The 26171-nt window shown below is 44.0% G+C and overlaps 1 protein-coding gene and 1 pseudogene across 2 annotated transcripts in view; both read right to left on the bottom strand.

Annotated features, from left to right (window-relative positions):
* Positions 1-26171, bottom strand: part of LOC126470064 (plexin-A4) — a 1004426-nt gene that overhangs the window by 322082 nt on the left and 656173 nt on the right. The window lies entirely within an intron of this gene.
* On the bottom strand, positions 24728-24845 carry LOC126472107 (5S ribosomal RNA; annotated as a pseudogene).

Here is a 26171-nt window from a genome sequence, read left to right as displayed (position 1 = left end):
GTCAAAATCTGTCAGTGAAGAGCTTCAGGCAAGAAACAGTCTTTGTTATCCTGACTGCCATAATGAAATAGCCAAATCCTGCGAGTACAACAATAACGTACTTTGCTGAAGAGCTAAACACAGTATGTTAGCTGGGGAACAACCTTCGTACAGTGTACGAAAACTGTAGATTGGGACTTAGCATCTATTCCACAATGCCAGGTCGTGTACGCCTCGGTCGGCGAATGAGTCCAGTCCAGGTAGAGAAGCGTTCTCACATCGGACGATAGCTAGCGTGAACCATCCACTTCCAATATTCTCTGTGCCTGCATCCAAACTGAAATTGACTCGACATCCTCGTACACTGTCAATAACTATCTAAAATAACATCTAACCTCGCTAGTACGTGATTACGAAGTCTTCCTCGGATAGTTGATTAGAGGCGGTCGACACTGGAATCAATAGTATTACAGAGGTTGATAAGAGAGAGAAACTGCCATGATCCCACTGCAACTGACAAGCGGTTAAAGTATTTAGTGAAAGCCTAAACGAGAATTGGCAGACTGGGAGCTGAATCGGATCGGCCTTGAGATAAGAATTCAGTGTTTTAAGAATACATTATCGATTTCAGCCTTGCTCGTGTGTACGCCAAAATTTACTCTAATATTCGTGATTAACGTAACATTATCGAAGACTAAGTTTGTAGAACGACGGTTATTGCGCACATCTGTGGTATATTGTCCTCTCACCGTTCTCTTTGATGATGGCTCAGTAGAAAAGGGCTTTGAGACGCTTTTAGTCGTACCTTTAAATGTTTTTTCTATTCGTTCCGACGCACGAATGTTTCTCCGTAACGAAAACTCTCAAGTAGTACTATTCGCTTTACTCCTTTCTTGGACTATGGAAAGAGGAACAGGAAAACTTGTATCAAGTGACCCACACCGTAAGCTGAGACCGTCTCAGAAAAACCGATAAAACTGAATTTATTATAACTTCTCCCGTGTCTTGAGTGCACGACTTAAGCTGACGAGTTATGCTTATTACAACGGACAGGTACGGAGCAGCGACAGTTGCTAGGATCGTTTTCGCTTGGCAAGGTCATTGTTAGCCACAAAAACTTAACAGCAGAAGGTATCGAAGGGCGTTAGAAGTCACGCCAACGAAGGAGCAAAGGAAAGCGAAGGTGCTGGCCAGCGCTAGTCGTAGCTGACCTCAGAAACCACGTCTAGTGGTTGGTGGTGATCACTCCAGTGACAACCGTAATGGTGATGACAGTTTGGTTAAGTAGCACTTTGAATTTTAACCTAATATTTAGGAGTGCTCAAAAACACGAGCGCAGGGCGTGAGCATTCGCGTGTGTAAGTGAAAGGCAAACGGAATGTGTGGTGTCACAAGGCTTAGGCCTGTCCCACCACTCATTAAATCGACCAAGACTTATACGAATAATCGTAAGAACAGTTATTATTATTATGTTCTTTAAGTTTGTTTTTGGGTTTTCAGAAATACTGTGGGAAGAAAGTTTGTTTATGTTGCAGATAACGTGGAAGACGTTGCCCAACGATCACCACGAAAGTTCGACGTAGCGGCAAGTGGGCAAGGAATAAAACGAATGCTGCACACTACCGCGAGCCATGGAAGAGCCTGGGCCGCGAGGGCGTCGAGCTTCCTAGGTCGTTGTTGGACAACGTCAAAGGAAGAGATATTCTGCTTTCTCTTGGTAAACAGATCAATCGAGTCTTTAAAGGTTCATGTAAAACGTATAGGCGGGTGACACATTAGGTGGGACCCGATGTCTGTAATACTTCCACAGTTATTAAAAAGTTGTGAAACGGCAAAACCAATAGTTCATTATTTATACAGGGTGTTACAAAAAGGTACGGCCAAACTTTCAGGAAACATTCCTCACACACAAATAAACAAAAGATGTTATGTGGACATGTGTCCGGAAACGCTTAATTTCCATGTTAGAGCTCATTTTAGTTTCGTCAGTATGTACTGTAAATTTTCACAATCAACATGTGTGGGCTGACGAGATTCCGCACGCAATTGTGCAATCACGTCATCAACACAGATTTTCTGTGAACGTTTGGGCAGGCATTGTTGGTGATGTCTTGATTGGGCCCTATGTTCTTCCACCTACGCTCAATTGAGCACGTTATCATGATTTCATACGGGATACTCTACCTGTGCTGCTAGAACATGTGCCTTTACAAGTACGACACAGCATGTGGTTCATGCGCGATGGAGCTCCTGCACATTTCAGTCAAAGTGTTCGTACACTTCTCAACAACAGATTCGGTGACCGATGGATTGGTAGAGGCGGACCAATTCCATGGCCTCCACGCTCTCCTGACCTCAACCCTCTTGACTTTCATTTATGGGGGCATTTGAAAGCTCTTGTCTACGCAACCCCGGTACCAAATGTAGAGACTCTTCGTGCTCGTATTGTGGACGGCTGTGATACAATAAGCAATTCTCCAGGGCTGCATCAGCGCATCAGGGATTCCATGCCATGGAGGGTGGATGCATGTATTCTTGCTACCGGAGGACATTTTGAACATTTCCTGTAACAAAGTGTTTGAAGTCACGCTGGTACGTTCTGTTGCTGTGTGTTTCCATTCCATGATTAATGTGATTTGAAGAGAAGTAATAAAATGAGCTCTAACATGGAAAGTAAGCGTTTTCGGACACATGTCCACATAACATATTTTCTTTCTTTGTGTGTGAGGAATGTTTCCTGAAAGTTTGGCCGTACCTTTTTGTAACACCCTGTATAGATAAAAAGTAGTAAAGATATAGGAAAGGAAGAGTAGCAGCGTCAGAACGAAAAGAGATACATCGCTCAGCAACTAAGAAGGACGTAAACATCGGGCGTTACGTGGTGAAAACAAATCAACTGATAAAATAGTTAGTCTGTAATTAAGCATAAAGCCGGCCTGAGTGATCGTGCGGTTCTAGGCGCTATAGTCTGGAACCGAGCGACCGCTACGGTCGCAGGTTCGAATCCTGCCTCGAGCATGGATGTGTGTGATGTCCTTAGGTTAGTTAGGTTTAATTAGTTCTAAGTTCTAGGCGTCAGATGACCACAGCAGTTAAATTGCATAGTGCTCAGAGCCATTTGAACCATTAAGCACAAAGCCACGTAACACTGCAAATGAAAGACTCAACTGTGTGTGTGTGTGTGTGTGTGTGTGTGTGTGTGTGTGTGTGTGTGTGAGAGAGAGAGAGAGAGAGAGAGAGAGAGACAGACTCGGATGCAGAAGGGACATAACGTGACAGGCAACAAATACTTTAGGGACGTCATTTAACAGCAATAATAGACATACCGTAGATCGGCTTGGTGAAGTATGCTTTTATAGGCAGAGCGACGAGTTCCCGGGCAGATGTAGAAGTTGGTACAGTGGCTTATTGGCGGGAGCGCGGGCAAGTCACCGCTAGCCGCTTGCTGGTGTTCATGACTGCTTCTAATTAGTACAGCTGCCTGTGCTCCCGCCGGACTTTGATGTACTGCCACAGATGAGCTTCGCTGTCTCCACCTGCTACTGCCGCAGCCTTCTAGGAATTTGATGCAGCACCTCACCGCTGGCACTGTAACTTTATCTACCCGCCACGTACAGACGTCGCTTCCAATTTACGTTGTATCACGCAATATGTGAAAAACTGTAACGGATTAGTGCTGCAGGTAGTGTACTTTATGTTTCGCAATACTTGCTCTCAGTTCTCTACATTAACGTTTCTATGACTACCTTCGATCAACGACTGCTCCACCATACATGGTCATTATCGTACCAAGTGATATAAAAGTTTAACACGTGGTGAAAGCTCTCTTATCTGTCGTAATATCTTCGACACGAAAATTTCATGTTGCTGTGCTATGGAATACTGCTGAATAAGAACAGAAAATGCAGTTGAGTCTTGGTAACTGCCAAATTACTAGAAAGTTCATTCTGAAGTCCGTCTCTGTTCTTCCTGTCTTCGTTCCACTCGGCCACGAATGAGGAACGCCCGAGCAGAAGGCATGGAAATATATAGAAAGTCTAGCAATTGTTCAAAAATATTTTCACGAAGTCATCTGTGGGGCATTTTACTTAGAATGGAATCTAAGTGTGATGTTTAGACCTCTCTTGGAAGAAATCTTATTCTCATGGATACCAGAACCACTCCACAGTCAAAAATGCTACAAAAACGCCCTTGCTCTCCCTTTTTTTCTAAGTTCACTCAAAGCTAGGCTTTTCTTCCTTGTTTTGCATTTGCTCTCAAAAGCCGTAACGTAACTCCACGGTCTTTTAAGTTTAATTGTGAGTCTGATTACATGTGGTAATGGAATAAAAATACGCTTTTGCAGCAGCTCCGATTTATAAGACTATGGCCATTCTTGTATTACAGGTAATACACTGTGTGTGTGTGTGTGTGTGTGTGTGTGTGTGTGTGTGTGTGTGTCTGTCTGTCTGTAAGTAAAATAAAGAGGAGGAGATAACGAAGGTTAGTACCCCACTCTGTTTCCTCTCTGTTCCCTCTCTCGTCTTTCTCCTACAATACGCTTATGTGTTAAGCACGTGCCAATTATGAACGGCCGAGTGAATAATTCCACTGAATAATTATGTATGTCTCACGGGAGGCGTGCCAGAGGTAATTCCCTTCACTCGCACTATCCTCTGTGGTTCAGATGGATAGATTGTCTGCCATGTAAGCAGGAGATCCCGGGTTCGAGTCCCGGTCGGGGCACACATTTTCAACTGTCCCCGTTAACGTACATCAACACCTGTATGCAGCTAGGGGTATTCGTTTCATTGTAATTACGTAATCTACAACCGGACAGTATATCTAGCGTGCTAGCTGACCAACAAACACGCAGACCACCCCAAAAATCGTGCGTATTGGACAGTGACGCGCTTGTTATGCTACCCAGATGCGTCCTAGAAATTATTCACTTGCTTGTGCATCGTGTAGCACGGGCTCTGAAATACAGAACGATTCAATAGTTCTATTACAGGCTTCTAGGGGTTGTACAGATGTCTCAGTACATGAAGTTTTTACAACGAACCGAAGTCGGGAATTGTACACTTTAGATGTAAAATCACTTTGGAGATCCGATCACTTTCCAATCTCCCTCTTCACGGTACGCACACAAACTGAGAAGACAGCGCCGTCGTGAGTCTCCGTTGTGATTATGGAATCACATAACACCTTCGTCAGACTACAAGATCGTCTGCGAGCAATTGTTACATCTGAAACTGGGAGGACTGCCTGTGGTGCCCCACGGATGCGCTGCACCTTCAACTTTGGTCGATTTGAGGGAGCCGGCCAAACAGTGAAATCATCAATTCCATCGGATTAGTGAAGGATGGGGAAGGAAATCGGTTGTGGCCTTTCAAAGGAACAATCCCGGCATTTGCCAAAAGCGATTTACGGAAATCACGCAAAATCTAAATCAGGATGGCCGGCCGTGGGTTTGAACAGTCATCCTCGAGTCGAGTATGGTAACCACTGCGCCACCTCGCTCGTCACGTCCACGAGAACCCGAGGGCGAGTACTCGAAAACATTGTCCGTGCCATGTGCTCCTAATAGCACACAGATCACAGCTCACTGTTTCTGCTGTGTGCGTACTATGAAGCGGGCGATTTGCAAGTGATCCGATCCTCAAACAAGCCAAACTCATTCCAGATATCCAGTGCCAACTGTGTTTATAAAACGTGGTGCACAAAATCAGTAATAGTACTGAACAGGATTTGTTTGCATCAGCGATTTAATGAAATTCTATGTCTACAGAGCTCTTGACGACAAATCTTACACAGCACTTGAGCCAAATAGCCTGAAAGCAATGCATGTTAACAATTAAACTCCTGTTGTACGTAGCAAAATGCTCACTCTATCGACATTCCTACTATGTAACTGCGTCAGTGGGTTGCGTGTTGAGGCTGAAGTTCCTAATGAAGAGCACATGAAGTATGTGCAGCTCATCCGATAATAATTAAATTGTGAAAATACCCAAAACGCATTTTAGACATATTATACACAGCAGGATCAGCTTCTCATAAAGTTGGAAAGGCGGCACATTGTTTGTCTGTCTATCTGTCTGTCTGAAGGATGTTGTCCACAATGCAGCTGTGTAGCACATCTGAACTGCCTATGTCAAAGCCAAACGAATGCAGTGGGCCGGCCATGTGGCCCGGATGGAGGATGACAGATGGCCTCGGAAGCTCCTGCATTTCACACCGCCAAGAAAGAGACCGCCAGGGAGACCCAAGAAGCGTTGGATGGATGGACTCCATGAAGATTTAAACCAAGTGTCAATAGATGTGAACGGATGGCGGATAGCAGCAATGGACAGAATACAGTGGAAGAGGAAACTTGTAGATGCGTGCGGTCCACTGGGCCTGATCACGTAGTAGTATTAGTAGTTGGATGCATCGGTGGAAGGCTGATATACTACGCGCCAAGCAAATGTACTGCATTCGTGCAAGCGCGTCACCCCATACCAATGGCCGGACATTGGTAACTGATGAGCTATGAATAAGAAAAACTCGCAAGTATGCTGGAGCACAAACAGGCACACTTAGATGGGTTTATAACGTGTTGACAGCTAGTGTCACATAATTTACAGCGATGAATTTGTTTTCAGAATGACCACAGATGACGGCTATGTGCACATATCTCGCCGTCACGGGTAAAGCATTCCGTCAATGTTGTGGAGTAAAGATAACGACTTGCTGTGGGCTGAATTAGACCAACCACTGATTCATGGGACTGTCGATGGAAAAGCGATACGTCATAGGCTTCCTGCTTACACTAACGTAATTTTATCTTCGATATGATAGCATCCTGACATAATTTCCCAGCAACATTACGCTCGACAACAGGTAGTATGTACGTCTACAGAAGACCTAAATCATGCTGAGCTATTTCCATGGCTGATCCATTTTCCTAAGAAGAGACCGAGCGAGATGGTGCAGTAGTAGTAGACTGGGCTTGCATTCGGGAGAATATCGGTTCAGATCCACAACAGGATGTTCAGACTTAAGTTTTTAGTGGTTTCCCTAAATTGCTTATAGAAAATGTCGAGGCGGTTCCTTTCAAAAGGGCACATCCGATTTCTTTCACTTATCCTTCTCCAGTCCGAATTTGCACCCCACATCTAACGACATCGTCGACGACTGTGCATTAAGGCATTACCATCTTTGCAATTGTAGGTAAATAAGCCTCTGGCTGCAAGGATGGCTTTTAATTTGTTTAGTGGATAATCGATTTCCGGACTGCCAGTCCCTTCTTCAGATGAACTTGTTCACATGGCAAAATTCTCGAAAAATTACATTACATCAGTGCATATACAACTTAACGGCATCACTCGTCTAATATTATTTTACAGGTTGTCAGGCCTACCAGTTATAAAATATGATTCAAGTTCAGATTATACACGAAATCACAATTACTAATAGTTATAGGCCAAATTCTAATATTGTCCATTTGGAATAAAACAGTATTCATTACATCTTACAAAGAGTCCCCTCCTATTTCTCATCACAGTTTTCGCTCAAATTTATGGTATATGCAGGGCTTGGCCAGAAATGTGAGAAGTGCAAGTGCCCGATGATCAAGCATTTAGGAAAATAAAACATTCTGACACGGGTCGGGCGACACATGAGCCATTTATGTTAACGTAGCTTCGAGCCACTGGTTAGCGTGTGACCGTACAAGCTGTGGGGAGAAATTAGAGCGGCAGTTTCCAGCCGCAGATCCCGTGCCTGCCGGTTGCTATGGGGACATTGCGAGCTGCTAGCGTTTACGGAGCCTTGGAAAACCCGAGCGGCCGCTTGGCAGGGACGCATATGGCCTTATTTGCGCTCTTGGAGAAATTTATATGCCACTGAAAAATTTATGAAAACAAATCTAAGAGTGACCCGGAGGTGCGAGTTGGCACTCATGGGCAGAAAAATATGTAAAGCTAAATTATCCAGACGCGCAACAGAATAATAGTTTAAAAGTTATTGTCTTAAAAATTGTAAATTTGTGGACGTTAAAAAGCTAATATCTCGACAATGCTTTGGCCGATTTATATGAACAAAGTGTCTACGGATACGGCTAGTACAGCTGCATAGAGCAGTCACAGCCGATTTAGCATAGTGTGTACCATTTTTGAATGACAGGTCGGAATACGGGATTCAACAAAGAGAAACTGTTTTTGCTAATCCATAAGTTTAAACAGACGAAACTAGCTGCAGCATTCTAAAGTTAAAAGAGGTAGATGAGTAATTAAGTATGTATTTTTATTTGTTTATTTATATTTAGTGTAAAAATCTAGGATAAGCAAAATCACCCCACAAGAACATTTGTGAAAAAACGGTGGCAGGTACAAAAAATTGGATTTTACATTGTTATTGCTCGGAAGAATTTCCATATTTTTTAATATATCATATATGTTTTTGTGTTTAGTTTTAGAATATTCGTAATTTTTGTCAAACATTGTTTTGAGTTACGCAGTCGTTTCGAGGGTGGATAGGGCGGCCATATTTGAGGACAGTTGGTTCTGAGCGACGCTAAGAGCCGTACGTACCGCGTATCTAGGGGTAGTAGTGGGTTGGTAGCCACGTTCGAAAACGATCGAGTGGAGCGCAATATAGAGGTTTAGGACAGCAGACAAGAATGTATTCTGTGAAGTGTGAGCATATTGTCGAGTGTCGCGATCGCGACATATGAATTTTATAGTGAACTGTTGTAGCATCAGTTCTTAATGACCGCCCTTACTTAAAAGCCCCTCAGACTGCATTTTAAGTGTTGAGTGAATATATTGAAGAAAAATAAACTACTTGTTCAAATTATAAATCAACGTGAGTGATTCGGTATTTTAAATTTCACCGCAATACCTGCCTGCATTGTTTTGTTATATTTTATTTCAGCTTAAAAATTGAGTTTACGACACGTGTGAGCCTGCAACCTATGACGAAAAGCGTAGCCAAAGACCAGCCACATCTCTGGGCCACTCAATTAAGCTGAGTGTAACAAAAGTATTTATTTTCGTGCCATTGCACGTGGGGGCTCGAGCCACACTATTCAAACTTCAATGCGCTTGGGGAAGAGTACAGAACGGTAAAACGAAGGTCATGCGGCCAGTCTCTAGGAGGAAACTACTTTTTTATTTCAGGTTTTAAGTTACTTGCACAGCAAATAAACCGTAATAATGCTCAATTTATTGTATTTATTAATAAGGGAAAGGCAAAACAAAATTTGGGACTACAAACAATTTCCAAGAAAGGATTGTAGCCTTATAACGGCGTCCACGAGGGCTCTGCCAATAACTTTCCAAGAAGGGATTGGCAGATCCAAAATCCTATTATGCATTGAAGATTTTAAAAACTGTCCTTGAAGAAGACAGGGGTTTAGCGTCTCGTCGACTTCGAGGTCGTTAGAGACGGAGCACAAACTGGGACTGCTTCAAGGATGGGAAAGGAAATTGGCCACGCCCTTTCAAAGGAACCATCCCGACATTTTCTTGTGGCGATTTAGGGGAATTACGGAAAACCTAAATCTGGACGTGAATTTGAACCGTCGTCCCGAATGCGAGTCCAGTGTGCTAACCACTGCGTCACCTCGCTCTACTTTTGGTATAGGGACGAGTTGCTCTGATTCTCCGGCGCGGTGAGAAACTGCAAATTTTAGACAGCTGCAAACCACACACAATTGTCTTGTACGCATCATTAGACTCCATCGTGCAATTAAGGCTCGATATTGTTTCTGTCACTCGGTAGTCCCTCTTGACCGACCGTATACTGACGTACAACGAATATTTATTGTGTCGCCGAAGCCTTCAGAAATGACACTCCGCAGCACATTCAGTTTCGCTGAGTTGACTGCGGTCTGTGTCTGGTTAGACATATTTCTACAATTGGCTACACCAAAATTTCCAGCAACATTCTTCAAGTACGTTTTGCCGGGTAGCAGAAGCGAACAAATTTTCAGAATGAAATTATACTACCCATAATACAATCTTTGTACGCTGCCATGCGCTGGTCTCGGCCAACAAATCGGTTGTAGAACACTGCAATGACACATTCTCAAACTGAAGTTCTACAACAGCAAGAAGTGTAAACATGATCCGCAGCCAATGAAAATTCGACGACCGTACCACCCGCTCATATCGCCAGCACACACCACAGTTATAGGCTTCCGGTGTAAGTAGGCTGTTCAGGTTTTTTTATTGGTAACGCCACCTCTGTATGAAAATCACTGGCTGTGCTGTGTGCAGTCTGTGGCTGCTTTGCATTGTTGTAATACTCGCCATTGTAGTGTTAGGCAGCTGGCTGTGAACAGCGCGTAGCGTTGCGCAGTTGGAGGTGAGCCGCCAGCAGTGGTGGATGTGGGGAGAGAGATGGCGGAGTTTTGTAATTTGTGATGAACTGCTATATATATTATGACTTTTGATGATATTAAGGTAAATACATTGTTTGTTCTCTATTAATATCTTTCATTTGCTAACTATCCCTATCAGTAGTTAGTGCCTTCAGTAGTTTGAATCTTTTATTTAGCTGGCAGTAGTGGCGCTCGCTGTATTGCAGTAGCTTGAGTAGCGAAGATTTTTGTGAGGTAAGTGATTTGTGAAAGGTATAGTTTAATGTTACTCAGGGCCATTCTTTTGCAGGGATTTTTGAAAGTCAGATTGCGTTGCGCTAAAAATATTGTATGTCAGTTTAAGGACAGTCATGTATAATTGTTCAAAGGGGACGTTTCACCGGTTTCATGCACCAGCAAGATAACGATACACACCTACCGGTAGGAAGATTTTTTTTTTCCCCCTTGCTTTCAATCTCGCGTTTCAGTTCTAGGAAGCTAATATTTACCCTTCAGGAGAGACATTTACACGAATATTTCACATTAGTTATACTGGTACAAGTATGGTAGGGCCATCAAATGAAGCGAAGCCCAATGTACAACAGGAGTGCAGTGAGTGTAAACCGTAAAATTACAAACATAAACACACACACAAAATGCAGAAACTGTGGCACAGCTACTGCATCCGCTATGCAACTAGCGGGAACAGACTGCATACTACGGTCGTCACAGCCTACTCGTTCAATAAAAAGCAAAAAGTGAACGGTATGAAGTATAATGGGGAAGAGAGAATTTCTGCAAATTGAATATTTTCTAACAAGCGTCTGCCAAGCATAATTTTTCTTGTCTGTACGCGAAGATAGTTTATCCTACTATGGCTTCATTTTACACTTAGCAACCCACATAAAAAGTACACGAGCTAGAACAGTGACATCAAATTTCTTTGAGGACTAATTTGACGCGTTACGGTGCTGAACCGTCACTAACCAGTGAAGTTTATTCATTCAGGCAGGTTCATTACAAAATACGCCCACACATTTAACTAATAAATGCAGATAAAATGATGTTCTTGCTGCCTTCACATGGAAGAGTGAACTGACGCAGTATTCCAAGTTTTTCTATCCTCTACAAACCACTCCATCTTTGCATAACTACTGCAGCCTACATCCTGACTAGTTAAGTCTCAGTACCCCTCTACAATTTTATCTCCCCTACCCCTTCCCCACACATACATTTCGCTCCAGTACCAAACTGATAATTCCTTCATGCCTCTGGATGTGTCCTATCGACCGATCCCGTAGTACAGTTGTGTCATAAATTTATTTCATTCGCTACCTCTTCATTAATTGCAATAAGATATTCTTCAGTATTCTTCTGTAGTATCACATTTCAAGAATTTCTTATCTCTCCTCTTCTTGTGTAAACTGTTTATCATCCACGTTTCACCTCCAGACAGTAACCTCACGAAAAGATTACCTAACGTATGAATTTATATTCGATGTTAACAAATAACTCTTTTTTTTGAAAACGTTTCCATGCTATTCCTAATCTGCATTTTATGTCATCCCTACTAAGGCCATCAGCAATTATTTTGTTGCCGAAATAGCAAAAATCTTTGACTACTTTTTGTGTCTTATTTCCTAATTTATTTCCTTCAGCATCGCTGATTTACGGTAATTAGATTACACTCCACTACTCTTGTTATACTTTTCATGATACTCATCTAACAGCCCTTTTCAAGACACTATCCATTCTCTTCAACTGCTGTAACTCCTTTGCCATCTCTGGCAGAATTACGTCATCGGCTAAGCTCTAGTTTGTATCTCACCTCGCCCTTTTCCAAATTTCTCTTTGCTTTCTTTTACTGTTTGCACAATGTTCATATTACAGCTGCCGTGTAGTTTCCGTAAAAGTTGTGAATAACGTTTCACTCTCGGTATTTTAACCCTCCTACATTCACAGTTTCGAAGAGCTAATTCCTGTCAACACTGACAAAGCCTTCTCTAAATTTACCAATGTTATAAACGTAGGTTTGCCTTTTTTTCATTCTGTCTTCTAAGAAAGTTATACACTTATAAGGAAATCAATTAGAGAGAGAGCTCCAGTCGCTGCGTGTCACGTGACTATATGTCGTCAGACCTCGTATCGGCCTAGGCGTGGCAGCCGTGCGGGGTATGGGAAAGGCGTCCGATATCAACGCATTTGATAGTGGGCAGAAAGATGGTCGCACAGCCACTGTTCTTCTCAGGCGCCACCGTTTCGAGGGTGCACCGTACACACACTGATCTCGGAGTCAAACACAGCCGTTAACTATGTCCAGATGACTGAAGTCGCTATCCACTTGCGTAAATTGTGTAAAAGTGGGGAGACTAACCGAAGTGATGCTGATCATTGCTGGTCAACAACAAATGATTAGCAACCATACCAATACGAGAGACAACCTCGCCATCGGCTAAAAAAGCCATCGTCTCGCATCTCTGCCAACCAACACAGTATTACGGCAACTTGCTTAAATGGGTGTTTGTCTACCTTTGCAACGTCGTACAACACGAATCCTAAGTGGCGGGGATTCGACGAATCTTTCGTACGTTTCCAGAGAGATGGGGCACCAGACAGCTGCTCAGACGTCACAAAATCACCGTACATTATTGGAAAGGAGTTTGTGAGCGTGAAGATGGCGCCCGAAAGCGTCCAAGGTTTCATCCATCGGGTCCAGATGAGACGAATTTGGTGGTCAAGACATCGACGTGTGTGCATTATCATGCTCTCAAACCACTGCAGCATGATTTTGGTCAGCTGGCACAGAGATTTATCTTCATGGAAGACACCATCGCTGCCGAAGAAGACATCACCCATGAATGGATGCAAGCGGTCCGCAAATATGTTCAATTAGTCACAGAAATCATGGAGCCGTCGACTGCTTCCATAGGTCCCACGGGAATGTGCGCCATAGCAGTATAATGCCCCACCGACCCGAGTCCGCGGCGAAGAGCGTGTCGTTAGGTCAACATAGGAACACACAGGGGCTGCTGCTTTGGGGCCCCACGTTGAACAACCTGAGCCGAATGATGAGCTCCGAAATACCTGTGTCTGCACCTGTGCTGCACTCTGTTGTCAGATCTTCAACAGATCGCCGCCTGTCCCACTTGACACAGCGGTAAAGCCTCCACGTTCTGTGCTAAGGCGTGAAGGTAAACCACCTTGTCCCCTACTGCTGGTGTGACCGTCCTTAAACCACTTTTCATACATGCTCACGACAGTATCATGCCAACAGCCGACGGGCTTCGCCATTTCTGAGGTTCGCTTTCCCAGCCTCGGGCTATAGCAATCCGCCCATTGTCAATGTCATGTTTGTCAGTGGATTTTTCCATTTGCGTCCCGTATTATCGCCAGAATGATTCCCCATTCGTCCACCGGCACGGTAGCTCAGCGTGTTCGGTCAGAGGGCCGCTTGTGATCTGGAATAAAAAAACTGAGTAAAGGAATCAACGATCAACTTGAACGGACGCCATGTGACGTCCGCACAGACCAAACGCAACGAACTATACTGAACAAAATGAAATTAAAAAAAAGAAAAATGGTCAGCGCGACGGAATGTCATACCTAACGGCCCGGGTTCGATTCCCGGCTGGGTCAGAGATTGGGTGTTGTGTTATTGTTGTTGTTGTTGTTGTTGTTGTTTTTGTTGTTGTCTTCAGTCCTGAGACTGGTTTGATGCAGCTCTCCATGCTACTCTACCCTGTGCAAGCTTCAAAAATGGTTCAAATGGCTCTGAGCACTATGGGACTCAACTTCTGAGGTCATTAGTCCCCTAGAACGTAGAACTAGTTAAACCTAACTAACCTAAGGACATCACACACATCCATGCCCGAGGCAGGATTCGAACCTGCGACCGTAGCGGTCTCGCGGTTCCAGACCGCAGCGCCAGAACCGCACGTGTGCAAGCTTCTTCATCTCCCAGTACTTACTGCAACCTACATCCTTCTGAATCTTTATCATCATTTCATCCCCATCGACACGCAAGTCGCCGAAGTGGCGTCAACTCGAAAGACTTGCACCAGGCGAACGGTCTACCCGACGGGAGGCCCTAGCCACAAGGCACTTCCATTTCTGTTCCCCTTACACAGTTTCCTTGTTGCCTGACGTGCCCACAACCTCACCAGGCCGCATTCAGTTTTGTTGTGGGTAGCGGTCAGAATGTTTTGGCTCATCAGTAGGTCACAGAGCAGACATGGGCGTAATAACACTGCCACTAGACGGTCGCTTGAACTGATGAGCCGCGGCAGGTGAAAAGTACCTAAGACACGTGTTGAAAATAAGCTTGCCGGATAAATTATGTTTCATCTCCTTAAGAAGAGGTTCTGGTTGAAACCGATGAAAAAACTGATTTTTTAAATAAATTTGCATCTCTGAAGTATATAGCATTAGTTAGTTTAAGTTCGTTTAAGTAGTGTATAAGCCTAGGGACCGATGACCTCAGCAGTTTGGTCCCTTAGGAATACACACACACACACACACACACACACACACACACACACACAAGCAAAGGGCGCATGCAATACAATCAATGTCCTTCAGTATAACGATTCCGGTGGAAGTGAAGTAATAGAGTGGATGCTTCTATCCTGGTCGCTGGTCTTGACGCTTCTGTAGAACTGGGCCGCGACTAGTCGGCACAGCGCTTATGTCCTCTTCACATAGAGGGCGCTGCCGTCGCGTTGTCGTCCTGAAAAGGGCTCCGTCAGCGTGCAATTGGCTTCACAGCCCTCTCTGCTCTAATGTTTCCGACTGGCGTTCCTTCGCTTGACTTTACACCGTAACAACGTGGAAAGATACACGTACCAAGATTCCACAACTATTTCAACTATTAACTGCTGCAGTTGTACCAAGTGATAGAAACAATTCGCAGCAACAATTTGCACATGGATAGCCACTAAATCGAAGGAGATGACGTCAAGGCTCAAGTAGTTAAGCTCCGGCTGACACTGGGGCTCACGACAACGGCTGCCCGGGAGACGTCTTCGCTTCCTCACGGCGCAAACAATCTGGCTGCGGTCCAACCAGTGTCCAGCTGTTCGGCCATACAGCGGCCGAATATCCTCTAAGAGTACGACGCTTGCATGCCACTCAGATCAGTGAACATGCTATTTCAAAAACTTCGCTCAGGTGAAAGTGTGGCACATCTTTCAAGTTGTTCTCGCGGCATGATTGCCGCTGTCGTATTTTGCAAGGTACGCGCCTGCTTTTGTGGCGCTTTCTGCACATGATCACCACCAATGCTCTGCAGCGTTAGTACTCTCCAGTTATGCAGTACAAGACACGTTACTGGTTGCCTTGCACAAGCGTTCCTCAAGAGGCTCTGCCAATGCTTCCTTAATTGGACGAGCACTCTTATAGCGTTCTATTTTGACTTATAGGGACTTCTCTGACTTCTCTACATGAAAGCGCCTACCTTCGTTCGTCTTGCGAGTGTAATAAGAGTTCTTAGTGGTCAGTACTGCTACTGCATACCTAAATGAAGTACCCTGATCGGGTAAAACACTTCACTCAACAGGGAAAAGGGGGGGTGGGGGTGCGGTTCGTATATTATCACTTCAATCGGCTTTCCAACGATCTTCGACACTAAAATTAGACTGAACCTGTTTCAGGAAAACTACGACACCAAGTAAAGTACACACTATCGAAACTCTTTCGGAGATATTTTGTTTCCGATAAAATTAAAATCGTTTTCAGAGCGATACTATGGATACTTATTCTAAGTAAAGACGTGTGAGAGAAAGAGGAAAAAGTAAGGGCTAACACGGTACATGCAGTTAAGCATTGTTTAAATGTCAGAAAGCCTTAGATCAGAGATAAACAGGAAAGAGCCTCCGTAGAACAAGGTGTACATAGGACATATTTTGATATGCTGGAATACAATTTTACACGGCAATTGAGTTGCTAAAGACGACTCTCGTTGAAGAAGACCTTTCACCAGAAATGTGGGACGCTAAATAGGATTAGGTCTTCATGTAAAACTCTAGAGGGCTCTCTCCTCATTGTTTTGAAGAAGGGTTAGATTTTTAACGCTTTATCGACGGCTAATAACAGGATTCTGAGAACAGGGTCGCATTGTAAAAGATGGGGAAGGCACAGGCCGTTGTTTGTCTAAGCAGCCTTAGCAGCATGTATTTCCAGTGATTTTGCGGAATTCCGTAAGGGCCACCATAATAATTGATGGGTTGCTCTACAACTAAATAAATCTGAAAACGTTCTGAAACGGAACGAAAACGGTAATCATTATAAAGCCAAATGCGACTACAGACTTAGAAAAAATAATAAAATTACAGTTGCCTATGACATACACTGTCCATCTAGAAAGTTCCGAGACTGGATTTATTCCTGACGTATAAGCGACGTCAGCGTAGTAACTACGGTGGTATCTTGACCTAACAACTGTGTACAAGCGATGTACATTCGACCACTCAGTTGTGGGCAGGCAGTGTTAAGTAGCAGACGCGTGGCAGCAGTGTGTTATTGTTGTTGTGTCATTCAAGGCACTCTCCATTATATTTTGAAGAAGAGAAAATTGTTTGAAAGTTTGTCCCACACACATTAACACCCGAACCTGCCGCGACTTGATTGAAATGCAAAATGTGGACTATTGTTTTTTGCAAAAAATCATCATGGGTGACGACACTTCGTTATCAATACGGACCTACAACAAAACGACGGCTGCAGAAATTCACATGAAGGGTCGACACTTCGACGACATAACCAACATTCAGGCCAATGTAACGCGCGAATTGAGTAACATCCCAAAGAATGATTTTTCTGACTGTTTCAGATGGTTATATGAACATTCTGTGCGTTGAATTCAAGTGCGGGGAACTGTGTGGGCAACTGAAACACTAAAACCACCATCTTAGCTTTTCTCTTTTTTTTTTATTAATCCAGACTCTATGAACATTCTGTACTGACATGGAGGTATATCTTCAGTTTGACATCGTGTCAAGCTGCCGTAATATGGTGACTGTGTCCCCTCTGCCGAAAATAATTCCAATGTCTCAGCTGTGTTCCTTTGTTTTCCAACTGAAAAGACTCTAAGCTCATTTTTCTGCTCCTAACAAGAAGTGAGCGTCTTTATTATTTCAAATAATTGCTTTCCCAATTAAAAACTCATACGGACGCTAGCGACACTTAGGGCAGACTCTACTGTAACACCAAATGAAGAAAGGATACGGATTATAGAAGCTTAACGTGGTATTGACGGCGATGTCATTACGGCATTGTTGTTATTAATTGCTGTGCGACGTCATATTACAAGTAACGAGAACCCATGTTCGAAATACGTCTGTTTCTAAGATTTTATCTGGCAGTAAACGTATCTTATATTCCTGAAAAATCCTCAATGTACTTGAAAACAATAGTAGATTTCCAGTCTGGTTCGGACAGCACATTAACGCCTGTTATAAAACATTGTTGTTTCTGAAATAAACCTTCTGGTTGATGTCTACTTTCCTTTCTTAATCACAGTCAAAGAAATAAATTCTTACCTTTACAGGTAACGTCTCCGTCGTGGAAAGCCGGGTTTGCAAAGAGCAAGACTCGTTCGAAAGAGAACGTCTTAACAGTGTTGAACGCTTCTTTTGGGCTCAATGAAGAATGCCTCTTCTTCCTCTCCCCCACATGTCTCTTAGCTTAATAAGCAACTTAAAGACTTGCATACTGCAGAAGCAGTCCTTGATTCCTGCACTGGCTACTAACCAACTGAAATACTGGATGGGGCGATCCTAACCGAGAGGAGAGAAAATTGGTCACACGAGTACATGTCTCCTTAATCGCATCTCATATCTCAAACGCGGCACCTAGCCCTACTCTTTTGGAACACTTAGTTACGTTTTCCTAACAAAAAGACCATTCTGCAATGACGTTTTTGAACTCTGGTTATCTTTCTTACGAACATTTCCCAGTTCTGGCGACGGAAGAAGCTCACAATACTGAAATGCGTTTGTCGAACCTTCTCTAGAATCCTGTGATTTCATATGTTCATTATACGGTACACGAGGGCATTCCTACAGAGCTTCTGGCACCACATCACCACTGTGGCCCAAGTGGTACATTTAAAAAATAAAATTCTTAATTACGACGATCTGAAATTCAACTGCAGACATGGTAAACGATTACTAAGAAGCAGCTCAATTATGCATGCAGACGAAAAGTGAAAAACTTTTCTTGTCGCGAAGATTTTGAAATGCTGTTATGAAGGTAAATAAATATCTTTAAGTCTTTGTGCAAGTGTAAACATTTTTGTAACATAAATGCGTTGTTTAGGTAACACGCTATGTCTGTTAGAAGAGATTAAGTTTGTGACAGAACAAAGACATAAACGGCCCAACTTCCTGAAACAACACTTCCTGACACTAGGTGCTAAAAACATTTTCCTAACCACACTATCCTTTCACAATTAATGCGGGATAATTTTACCTCGCGACTCAAGTGGTTACATTATTAACAACTGCCATGCGCACCATCTCGAAATAAGTTTCGGGGGAGAGGGCTGGAAGTTTCCTTTCTTTCGTCGGTTTGTCGGCAGTCGTGAGATACGTTAGCGATGCCTGCCAGTTGATCAAAAGAGGAGGAGACGGTTTGTTGTGAACTTCAAGAAAGAAAGATGAGGCACGGAGTCTATCACGAAAGCACAGACGCTAACTTTTGCCTTCTCGTGTAGGCGGCTCTGCCGCTTCATCTATTCAAAACTTCCTTATCCGCGAATCTCTCTCTACTGAACAGAGCCTCTGAGGCGTTTCGAAACCGGAGTGGGTTTGTAGACGAGCTTTTTTGCATACCATTTATTGACAATACAAGAGATAAGCGCTAAGTGCTTTCCTAAGTTTTGTCAATTCTTATGGTTTCCTGAAACACGTACACGTTCGCCAGAGCCACCTCTTCGAATTCAATACTTCGTCTTAATACCAACGCGTTTTCTGTGACTTTCGTTTGCACATACTTTTTACAGATTCACAGGTATGCAAGTAGGGTCCAGAGTCTGGAAATACTGAATATGTCATTCGTTGGAAAAGTCTCATCTACTACTACGCATCAATTAGACATCAATTTCTCGATTAAGTTTAACTGAAAAAAAATAAAACAGTTAATGAATCTGGTAGGAGGTTTCACTGAGAACTATCAATATTTTCTTAAAAGATTTTAAAATACAAAGTACACGACTAGATTACAATAGTTACAAAATATGGGCATTAAGTACCGATTCATATTGCTAGGGTTAAATTGTGCGAACTTGGTTGTGCACATATTTCATAACAATTATTCGCCACAGTGATTGTGTAGTAATGGATCATCACATTAATGTTCCAGTGTGTTCTCAAAATTTACCTCAAATACCACGCATTACGATACATCGGCAGGAATGAGATGAACTGTTCACGACGCCTATATTAGAATCCACTCCTATCTCAGCATCAGTCTCCTACACTGATGACGGCAAATGCTACAACGAACACCTCCCACAGAAACACTGAAATTAAGTTTTATAAATATGACGACGATGCAGCCTAAAGCCATAGACGGAATGAAGAACATACAGCACTCATGAACCTAATCTTTGGCAAATATTAGTTCAGGCGAACAAAAGTGAATGCTATCACTGAACACAAATCAACGGAAAGCAAAGACGAACGGCAAGCACGATGTATGATCAATACAGGAATGCCAGTTTATTAAGTACTCACAACTCAGAAGAATCGCACAGACAGTATTCAACCGACAAACGAACATAATCGACTGTCACATCCACCAAGGGCGAACAATATATTTCCCCCCCTTAGGGACGCGTAATATACTCGTACTCTCCAGTCATTCATGGCGTATTATTTACAAAAATGATGTAACAGAAGTTAGAAGGCAATGGACATCCTATAAACATATTTGATCGCCGAAATAAGAAATACATAATTTCAGAAGATCAGAAGGCTAAAACGGAGTATTTTCGGAAGTAAACGAGCGAAGTGTAGCCCATGTTGAAACCACCATATATTCTCGTTTTGGCTGCGTCCCACAGTATCGACCACTTATATATTTCAAAATGAACACCAGGTTCTTGTAGCTGGGAATTATGAGGTCGATGGCAAGAAGTTATTTATCGCGGCACGACTTCCCTCGCACGTGTGCTTACAAGTAACTAAGACCTAGCCTCCCGTTATCAATTACCGATGCGTGCCAGTGCTTCGAAGTCTGACGAATTACCTGTTTCGTCACAATACGTTAGCAATCGGAAGTTATCTTTAATGTGAGACCAAACTCGTCCATTTCCGTCATACGACTGTGGAAGTACTCCAGCCACTCAGGTCGTTAATTTACTAACGTCTAGGGCTTTTTTTCGACTGTGCGATAACTGAATTACCCCGAGGAAGAAAGATTTGAGTTTCACATTTGTTTGAGAATAAGGCACAATTGAAAAGAGCGAGGTTCAAATCTCCGTTCGGCCATTCACTTTTAGGTTTTCTGTGCTTTACCTACATCTATCAAGATGAATGTTGGGTTGGTTCCTTTCAAAAGGACACAGCGGATTTCCTTCCTCATCCATCCGAAACTAGCCCATTATTCGCCCGAAACGAGGCAGGGCGAAATAGGTAAACGTAAATCGGTATTGCTGGGAGGATATCAATTCTGCAGCTGCCGAATGCAAGTAATTATCAACAAGTGAGAAGTTTTAGCTTACTTGTATCAACAAGTGAGAAGTTTTAGCTTACTTGTATCATTACAGCGTTCCTGAATGAAAGCACACGGTTTTTACTGTAAGTCTGATGCTGCTCTCCAAGCTAGTCTATTACGATCAAGCCTGTTAATCTCTGTAGAACAACTGCAAACTACATCCATTTGAACCTTCTTCCTGTTAAGCCTTTATCTTTCTGTACCCTTGTAAGATTTTAGCCCCCGCCCCCCAATATTCGTATTCTTCGTTATCAAATTTTAGATTCCTTGATGTCTAACGATGTGTCCTATCAGCAGATTTCTTTTTTGGTCTAGTTATGTATTAAATTTCGTTTTTCCCCAACTCGATTCAATACCATCTCATTAGTTATAGCCGGCCGGAGTGGCCGAGCGGTTCTAGGCGCTACAAACTGGAGCCGCGCGACCGATACGGTCGCAGGTTCGAATCCTGCCTCGGGCATGGATGTGTGTGATGTCCTTAGGTTAGTTAGGTTTAAGTAGTTCTAAGTTCTAGGGGACTGATGACGTCAGGAGTTAAGTCCCATAGTGCTCAGAGCCATCTGAACCATTTTTTCATTTGTTATACGATCCACTCACCGAATTTTCAACTTTCTTTCTGCAGCATCACGATTATAAAGTTTCTATTCTGTTCTTATCTGAACTGCTTGTTGTTCATGTTTCAATGCCGTAAAAGGCTTCGCTCCAGACAAATACACTCCTGGAAATTGAAATAAGAACACCGTGAATTCATGGTCCCAGGAAGGGGAAACTTTATTGACACATTCCTGGGGTCAGATACATCACATGATCACACTGACAGAACCACAGGCACATAGACACAGGCAACAGAGCATGCACAATGTCGGCACTAGTACAGTGTATATCCACCTTTCGCAGCAATGCAGGCTGCTATTCTCCCATGGAGACGATCGTAGAGATGCTGGATGTAGTCCTGTGGAACGGCTTGCCATGCCATTTCCACCTGGCGCCTCAGTTGGACCAGCGTTCGTGCTGGACGTGCAGACCGCGTGAGACGACGCTTCATCCAGTCCCAAACATGCTCAATGGGGGACAGATCCGGAGATCTTGCTGGCCAGGGTAGTTGACTTACACCTTCTAGAGCACGTTGGGTGGCACGGGATACATGCGGACGTGCATTGTCCTGTTGGAACAGCAAGTTCTCTTGCCGGTCTAGGAATGGTAGAACGAGGGGTTCGATGACGGTTTGGATGTACCGTGCACTATTCAGTGTCCCCTCGACGATCACCAGTGGTGTACGGCCAGTGTAGGAGATCGCTCCCCACACCATGATGCCGGGTGTTGGCCCTGTGTGCCTCGGTCGTATGCAGTCCTGATTGTGGCGCTCACCTGCACGGCGCCAAACACGCATACGACCATCATTGGCACCAAGGCAGAAGCGACTCTCATCGCTGAAGACGACACGTCTCCATTCGTCCCTCCATTCACGCCTGTCGCGACACCACTGGAGGCGGGCTGCACGATGTTGGGGCGTGAGCGGAAGACGGCCTAACGGTGTGCGGGACCGTAGCCCAGCTTCATGGAGACGGTTGCGAATGGTCCTCGCCGATACCCCAGGAGCAACAGTGTCCCTAATTTGCTGGGAAGTGGCGGTGCGGTCCCCTACGGCACTGCGTAGGATCCTACGGTCTTGGCGTGCATCCGTGCGTCGCTGCGGTCCGGTCCCAGGTCGACGGGCACGTGCACCTTCCGCCGACCACTGGCGACAACATCGATGTACTGTGGAGACCTCACGCCCCACGTGTTGAGCAATTCGGCGGTACGTCCACCCGGCCTCCCGCATGCCCACTATACGCCCTCGCTCAAACTCCGTCAACTGCACATACGGTTCACGTCCACGCTGTCGCGGCATGCTACCAGTGTTAAAGACTGCGATGGAGCTCCGTATGCCACGGCAAACTGGCTGACACTGACGGCGGCGGTGCACAAATGCTGCGCAGCTAGCGCCATTCGACGGCCAACACCGCGGTTCCTGGTGTGTCCGCTGTGCCGTGCGTGTGATCATTGCTTGTACAGCCCTCTCGCAGTGTCCGGAGCAAGTATGGTGGGTCTGACACACCGGTGTCAATGTGTTCTTTTTTCCATTTCCAGGAGTGTACATTCAGAAAATACTTCCTAACGTTTGAATTTATATTCGCTGTTAACAAATTTCTCTTTTTTTAAAAAATGTTTTTTCTTGCTAATGCGTTTTACGTCCTCACTACTTCGACCGTCGTCAGTTATTTGATATCCAAATAGCAAAACTCTTCTATCACTTTTAGTGTCTCATTTTCCAATCTAGTCTCCTCAGCATCACCTGATTTAATTCGATTACACTACACTTCTTTAATTTTGTTGGTATTCGTCTTATAACGTGATTTCGAGACGCTCACCGTCCCTTGCAGCTGCTCTTCCAAGCCCTTTGCTGTCCCTGACAGAATTGCAGTGTCACCACCAAACGACCAAGATTTTACTACTTCTCCCTGAACCTGAAATGCCTTACCAAATTTCTCCTTGGTTCATTTTACAGCTAGGATAATGTACAGATTGAATAAAACTGTGCATAGACTACAGCCCTGTCTCACTGTTCTCGACCGGTTCTTCTCTTTTATGTCCTTCGGCTCTTATAATTGAAGAATATTTTCTGTACGACTTGTAGGGAAATTTTCGTTCCCTGTATTTTACTTCTGCTACCTTAAGAATTTCAAAGACAGCGTATAAAACCTGCTATAGTGACACAAAGAAGCGACTGAACGCACAGAGCATTACAGCAGTGCTATGTGCTGAGAAGTTTTATTTCGTCAACAGGCAGGCGCTGCGGCATATGTTTCGCCACACTACGAAGCCAGAAGTCGGAGTCACCAGCCAATATCTCAGACATGTTCGAGGCCTGACACGGAAAGAAATGTGTCTGTAATTTAAAGAAGCAGCAATCAATATTTCTTCTAACAGTTCCCCAGGGAACACTCCGGTCTCTGCAAATGATCTAGCGATCGCTCTGGACAGTATCTGATCGAGCAGCTGAAATCGCTCATGGTACCTAACGGCTTTCCAGGCCATCACTCCGTTTGTTCGGCCCATTTAGCGTTGGGTAATGCACACGAGTTGGCGTCTACACCAGCAGCAAGTTGCGCGTGTGCGGTGAACACTGTAAACCGGCTAAAAGCGATTTTTACCTCTGAATATGACAGACTCTGGCTTTAGTAGTTACTTATGGTTTGAGCAAAGGTATCTCGAGATGTAGCTGTGTAGCCCACCAGTGCCATGTGAATGACGTGTCTATCACCTTATGCAGATTACATGATCTTCTACGGGGCTCACTATTCTTCCGGTTACTTTCGGGTCACGTCTCAACACTAAGTTCCAGCCTCTCTCTTCTCTCCATCATCATCATCAACAACATCAAAACTATGCCACTGTACTATACCTACACTCACCAGTAACCTGCACGACGTACGAACACTAACACTTTGCACGAATATGTACTCTAAAACTAAACTTCGTCCGAACAGGCCATGAAGGCCCAACGGTACCGACCAGCCGCCGTGTCATCCTCAGCACACAGGCATCACTGGATGCGGAGATGGAGAGGCACCGCTCTCTCGGTCGTATGTCAGTTTACGAGACCGGAGCCGCTAATTCTCGATCAAGTAGCTCCTCAGTTTACCTCACAAGGGCTGAGTGCACTCCGCTTGCCAACAGCGCTCGGCAGACCGGATGGTCACCCATCCAAGCACTAGCCCAGCCCGACGGCGCTTAACTTCGGTGATCTGACGGGAACCGGTGTTACCACTGCGGCCAGGCCGTTGGCCGAATATGTACTCAATAAGTGTAAATAAAGAAGACATCACCAATTTAGGTGGTTGATCCATACTGTGACATACGAAACAACAATGTCATTTCAATTTCACATTTACATTTTTTTTAGTTGCATCAAGAGTTGTTTGGTCTGTAGTTTTACCACGTTCATGGTGGAGCACCCGCATCTTTCAGAATTCGCTCGTGGCGCCCCTTAACGGAGCTAGGCACTGTTCATTCTCATACAACACTGGAGGTCAACTATAGAAAATATTCGACACTCCTTTACAGTCACTGGTATATAAGACAAACACTGTCGTTCAGCGGACTTTGTTGAGCCAAAGAATATACTATCGCTTTGTTGATTCCAGTCATTGACATGTCATAACCTGCATTGGATGCGTTCTAATTTCCCTATTTTCTGAGTGTGATTCGTTCCACGTATAGCAATTTTCACAAAGAGTAGAGGAATGAACTTTCAAGAGATAAACTACTTCCAGTTAAGGAAAATACAGTCTGAGAAAATACAGGGGAAACACACTATGTTAAGACTACAACATATACTGTGTGGTTAGAAACAGTCTGGAAAACTTGTAAGGGTGTTGCAGGGTAGTCTGTGGTGAGAAGTAACTGGTAAGAAAAAAACACTGAAGTTAGCCAATCAGGCCGTTGCATGTGCAAATCCAAACTCCTCGCCAGATACAACTAGTGTCAGTTGTTCTCAAAGAGTAGATGATAGCGCACGATACTGCTTAGCCTTTGACTCTGGTTCGACCTTTGTACCGTCCCAAGTCCAATTTTTGTATCGCTCTCTTGCTCGGTTTTAGGAAACCAAACGAAGTACACGTTTGGCGACACAGTCTCTGCCGTGCAACGGCCTGATTGACTGACTTCAATGCTAATTAACTCGGAAACAAGGCAACGTATCAGATTTTTTTCTTAATAATTATTTCTCAGCACAGCCTACCGTGAAGGAACCTTACGAGCTTTTCAGGCTGTTTCTGACCACCCTGTAGAAGCACCGTGCTTCGCCATCTTTGATGTGACCTCAGATTATAGCGCAGTTTTCAATATTATGAGTACGCTTGCGGAATGAGTGGGACCTGCATTCTACAAAAAATTGGGGGCTCTGAGGGATCAGTACCCGGGGAAAAGGTTATATGTAAACCTTGTTTTTATTCACGGTCCCTGGACTTGCCAGACAAACGAGCAAGATGTCTGAACATTTAGGACATTGGATTTGAATTCGAAAGAATCAGGTTCGAATCTCCATCCGCTCATCCAGATTAAAGTTTTTTTATTCCCTAAATCGATTAAGCCATATTACAACATTAAAGAA

Source organism: Schistocerca serialis, chromosome 3 (genome assembly GCF_023864345.2).
Source record: "Schistocerca serialis cubense isolate TAMUIC-IGC-003099 chromosome 3, iqSchSeri2.2, whole genome shotgun sequence".
In the NCBI taxonomy this organism is placed as follows: Eukaryota; Metazoa; Arthropoda; class Insecta; order Orthoptera; family Acrididae; genus Schistocerca; species Schistocerca serialis.
This window is presented reverse-complemented; position numbering and strand designations above follow the sequence as displayed.